Raw genomic sequence first — 6,000 nt, 5'->3', positions numbered from 1 at the left:
TTAATGTCGTATGACAGTAACTCTGTAACTTTGGTGTTATATTCGTACCAAATTAATTTTACCTTTACTGGACAAAAATCTGCAAGTTAACATGTGAATTCATAAAATCTAGGATTTTACTCGATCTTGAATAGTGAGACAAACAAAGGGGCTTCCTTTAGAATAAGGTCAGCAGACTGTGGTCAGCAGGTCACATTGAGCCACTGGCCTGTTTTGCTGTAGCCCAGGAGTTAAGAATGGTGTTTACATTTGTATTTTTTTATTTTTTATTTTTTATTTATTTTTTTAACATTTTTATTGACTTTTACATTTTTAAAGGATTATAAAAAACAAAAACAGAAGGGAAAAAAAAAAACCCCAAACCTGGATATTTACTATCTGGCTCTTTACAGAAAAAGTTTGCTGACCCCTAGATTCTAGATAATTAAGTAATACTTTGATGGGCCTGTTAAACAATGTTTCAGTGAGACATTGAAAAGACATGCTGCCTTCTCTTTGCCTTATTTCTGTGTTTTGGACAATAGTTTTTTAACAATTAGAACTAAAATTACAATGAACCAGTTTGCATTCCTTCTGCCCAAACCATCATAGTTTCAGAAATCCCTCATGCTGTTTTCTTTAAGTAATTCCTCATGTATTTCCTCATCTGAATAATATTGGTCTTCAGGCAGCCTCTCAATTCAGAACTCAGTGTTGAATATGGTCCTATTACATCATAGCCTGAGGAAAATCAAGGGGTAACCCACCTTTCATGGTATATTTTTGCAGCTGCAGTTTTTTGTAGTCACTATAATGTTAAAGTATTCACAGACTTTACCCCAAATTCTCAGCTAATAAAAGCCTACTAAATTCACTTTCACTGTTTTATTTATTCTCAAGGGTTATTAGGAAATTCAACCTCAGGTGTCAGAAGAAAATGTAATTTTGTTCCACCAAAAATACTTCTCATGATAAATGTTTCTTTGGTGGAAGGAGAGTAGATGATTTTTAGATATTTTATGTAACCAAACAAGTACGCCATTTGACTGAGGTGGCTCTATGTCTTGATAGCCTCCTTAAGCAAACCTAAGCCCAAGTAAATTCCTGTAGATGTCTCAAGGGTAAGAAACTGAAACCTAAGAACAACCAGCTACAAAGCCAACAAGGCTTTCCTAAATAAGGCAACTGCTTAGCCGATCAAGTATGCTCCTTTCTTCGCTTCCAGGTCTGCTCTGTACACGTCTTTCCCCCAGCTACTGTCATTCGAGCGTTCCTAACTGTTCCTGGTTTGGCACTGCCAAGTCAAACTGATGTTTGCTCGAATGAACTCTTCAAAGTGTCAATTTTACTTTAGTTTATCTTTTAAGATCATTCATTTAAATATTCTCAATTTATAGAGGTTTTTTTCTCCATTAGTTTCAAGTAATAAATACCACCGTCTCATTTCGTGTTGAAATGTTTTATGCCTCTAAGAATTACCTACGTATATATGTATTTTGTATTATCTATGCCTACGTGTACATATGTATCTATATGCATTGTATATTATAAAATGTATACAGATGATATCACTTATATGTGGAATCAAAAAAAAAGACAAATGAGCTTATTTACAAAACAGAAACAGACTCATAGACATAGAAAACAAACAGTTACCAGTGGGTGGAGGGGGTGGGAAGGAATAAATTGGGAGTTTAAGATTTGCAAATACTACTGTATATAAAAGATAAATAACAAGTTCACAGTGTAGAGCACAAGGAACTATATTCAATATCTTGTAGTAACTTACGGTGAAAAAGGTTATGAAAACAAATATATGTATGTTCATATGACTGAAGCATTATGCTTTACACTAGAAATTGACACAACATTGTAAACTGACTATACTTCAATTAAGAAAAAATACACAAAAAATAATCAAAAAAAGTGTATGCCTCTAAGAATTAGAAACACTTCTATTTCAAACCAAAGATTTCCATTCAAGTATGTCAAAAATTCAAGAGATCACTTTGGTATTCTTATATATGTATAATAATTATTATTTTAATGGAAGACAGTTCTTACTAATCTGAGCTGACTATATTATTTCTTCTTTGAAGCTTGCTTTTCTTTTGCTTCAGGATATCATTTTATAATTATTCCAGTGTCAATATAAGAGTAAGAAAAATGTTATAACTTGAAAGGATTTGTTCAGGGATTAAAAAACAGAAGTGCTGCTTTACAAAGCAGGTACATTTATGGAGCGTATTACTAGCAGGAATAGTATGATGATTGAAATTCCATATAAATGGATGAAGAACTCAGGGAAATTAACTAAGAGATCCCAAACTTAAAAACTGTAAATGTGGCTAACCTTTTGAGGTAAAGTCCTGTCACATATTAATTTCATTCTTTACAAAACCACAGAAGCCCCATGAGACAAGTATTGTCCATCTTATATTACAGAGAAGGAGACTGAGAACTAGTAAGATTTCATTACTTGTCCACAGTCACCGCTAGGGAGTGGCAGAGGTGGGACAGGAAATCAGTTGGCCTTCTGGCCAGGATTCTAAGACAGTGTTGAATTCAGTATGACTTTAAAGGACACTTTCTTCATAGTTTTAATTTCCACTATCATTTTATTATAAAGGTACTTATGCTATGAACTTATTAAATGAGTGGTTAATGAGGTACAGATTTAAAAACGAACACAGCCACAACTAGTTACAGGAACCCATCTGAATTTATTTGCCCTCCCCCCCCACTAGCACAAATTATGCAGTCGAGTTTCCCACATTTGGGGAAATCACAGGGGTCAGCACATCTGGAGTGCAATGGATAAGCCTCGCCCTGGGAAAACCACCTTTGTGATCATGGTATCTCTCCTGCCAGGTAAGAATATTTGCCCTTTTTGATAAAAAGTTTAAGCTTAACTGCACACACACACAAATCATCAGAGATTTGGCACTTTTAAAAACCTCTTTTGAGCAAATAATTTAATGTCTTTAGATTGTATATATAAAAGTAGGAGAAAAGATCAAGTCTTTGTGTTTTGGGCTCCAATCATAATGAAATTTGTTTAAATGCTTTATTTCTGTCAAAAAGTGATAGATGTGATATATTATAAACGATGAAGTCATTTTATACCATTTAAGCCAGTTTGAAATACCCTAAGCAAAAAAAGTAATAGGTAAAAATTCTTATCAGTTGCAAAGTGCTTCCACTCAAATTTACTGATGAGAAAGAATACATTAACACATATTCAGTGTAAAAGCAAACTTTTCATTGAAGTATAGTTGGCTTATAAGATTGTGTTAGTTTCAGGTGTACAGAAAAGTAATTCAGTTTTTTTCAGATTATATTCCATTATAGGTTATTACAAGCTATTGACTATAATTCCCTGTGCTACACAGTAAATCCTTGTTGCTTATGTATAGTGATGTGTATCTCTTAAATCCCATACTCCTCGTTTGTCCCTCCCTCCCTCTCCCCTTTGGTAACATAACTTTGTTTTCTATGTTTGTGAGTATGTTTTGTATATACATTCATTTTTATTATTTTTTAGATTCCCCATATAAGTGATATCATATAGTATTTGTCTTTTTCTGTGTCTTACTTCACTAACTATAATAGTCTCTAGGTCCATCCATGTTGCTGCAAATGGCAATATTTCCTTCTTTTTATGGCTGAGTATATATATTTACCACATCTTAAGCCAGTTGTCTGTTGATAGGCACTTGGGTTGTTTCCATGTCTTCTCATCGATTGTAAATAGTGCTGCTAGGAACATTGGCATGCATGCATCTTTTTGAATTAGCATTTTCGTTTTATCCAGATATATACCCAAGAGTAAGTGCTAGATCATGTTTAGTTTTTTGAGGAACCTCCATACTGTTTTCCACAGTGACTGTACCAATTTACATTCCCACCAACAGTGTACAAGGGTCCCCTTTTCTTCATATCCTCTCCAGCATAAAAGAGAACTTCTTTTAAGTGGACTCTCTAAACTGCAGAAGTTTGAGGCTCTCTTTGATATGTTTCCTTTAGAAGACCTTTCCTGTCTCTTACAGTAGTTAATACACAAATGTTTATTGAGGCCTCACAGCTGCGTAGTCCAACCAATACATTTGAAAGACACAATAAAGAATAGATTTTTGCTTTGATTATCAAAGGACAAATAGAAATAGGATAAAGAAAGTAAATGATAGTTAGTAGGATAAAGAAAATAGATAAACAGATTATTAATGATAATTGCTTAGAATGTGGCTTGTACTAGTAGACTGTTGAAAGGTGAAACTGGAGAACACCACCTGAAATTTGTCTTTTCCCTCCCTGTTCTCAGATCTCTTTCTTAAAGACTCAAAAGATCCCTCCAACCATATGGCCCCTAACTGGTTTCCTAGGGGTGCTGTAACAAACTGAGGGTGGCTTAAAACAGCAGACATGTATTCCCTCATGGGTCTGGAAGCTAAAAGTACAAAATCAAGTTGTTGGCAGGGCCATGCTCCCTGTGAAGGTTTAGGGAAGAATTCTTCCCTTGTCTCTTTCTAGCTTCTGGTGGCTGCCCACAACACTAACAGTCTTTGGCTCGGAGATGCACTACTTCAGTCTTGGCCTCCGTTGTCACACAGCCCTCTTCCCCCGTCTCTGTGTCTTCTATATCCCTGTATCCAAATTTTCCTCCTCTTATAAGGTCAGTCATTGGATTAGGGTCCACCCTGATCCAGTATGACATTATCTTAATTTAATGACATTTTCAAAGACTCTTTCCAAATAAGATCACATTCACAGGTATGGGGTGAAGGGTGGATGTGTTAAGTCTGCAGCATATCTTGTAGGGGGGTACACAGCTCAACCCACCTCAGGGCCCTCTTCTAACTTGTTCTCTTTAGGCAGTACCCCGTTCACTAACTTTACCTAATGGTCTAAAGTGGAGAGCAGGCTGCTTAGGATGTGAAATAACTATTATAACCTGTACTTATGTTTATTTCTATGTAAATATAAGATTCAGCTCAGCCAATATTTAGTATGTGGATTTTTGACTCTGACACCCTGTCATTCATACCTCAGTCGTTCAGTGTCAGATACGCTGTTCTGAGGAAAGAGCAGGAGTTCCCCGACCTGGAGGCACTGAGAGTGACAGCTAAGTCTAGCTACTAGATTTGTAGGTAGTTTACCCAGTTTAATGAAATCAGCCCTTACAAAATCAACCTATGGCTTTAAAAATATTTCCCTAGAGCAATGATTCTCAAAGTGTGGTCTGGACACCCACAGGAGATCCCTAAGCTGCAAATATGTAGCAGTGAGATGGTATGTGCCTTTTTTCACTCTCAGCATTTCCTGAGTGTGTGGTGGAGTTTTCCAGAGGCTCTGGGTTGTGTAATGATGTCAGTGCTCTCTTGCAAATAGAATGTGTGCTTGTGAACTCTTATATTTAAAATTTTCTGTTTTACTTTGCAATATGATAAGTAAATAAATAAATAAATATGTGTGTGTGTGTGTGTGTGTGTGTCTATCTACACCAAAACAAATCTCTTCGAGGTTTATCATTTTTAAGAGTACAAAAGGGTCCTGAGACCAAAAAATTTGAGAAGTCACAGGTTGAAGATAGCATTAATATTGTGGGCACAAACGACAACAAGGAAACAACATGCAAACTGACAATTGTGCTTTTAGAACAAATTCTTAGAAAGCTACTTTACGAGATAAAAACAATGATCTAATCAGATCTGACAAGAACTAGGTTAAAAATAGAGAATTATAAGGACTAATTGAAATAAGCATTTTTATCCATTATCATTACCTGGTAATCTTTGCCCTCACTGTTTATTATATGTTAAACCTTTAGGGGATACCCTTTTGGCTTTGATGATGGTTAAAACTAAGTACCAAATTAACTAGAGCTTACATACCAGAATAAAGTGAAAGATAACTTTTTTATTTTTAAAATTTTTTAATTGGTTCTTATTTAAAAATTTCTTTTCTGGGGGAGGAGGTAATTAGTTTTATTTATTTACTAATTTTTAGAGGAGGTTCTGAGGA

General features: G+C 35.2%; 1 pseudogene; it reads right to left on the bottom strand.

Annotated features, from left to right (window-relative positions):
• Positions 1-2,685: 2,685 nt before the first annotated feature.
• LOC116281372 (U1 spliceosomal RNA) lies at positions 2,686-2,858 on the bottom strand (annotated as a pseudogene).
• Positions 2,859-6,000: the final 3,142 nt, after the last annotated feature.

Source organism: Vicugna pacos, chromosome 7, assembly GCF_048564905.1.
Source record: "Vicugna pacos chromosome 7, VicPac4, whole genome shotgun sequence".
Classification (NCBI taxonomy): domain Eukaryota; kingdom Metazoa; phylum Chordata; class Mammalia; order Artiodactyla; family Camelidae; genus Vicugna; species Vicugna pacos.
Note: the sequence above shows the minus strand (reverse complement) of the source record. Positions and strands in the feature narration are given on the sequence as shown.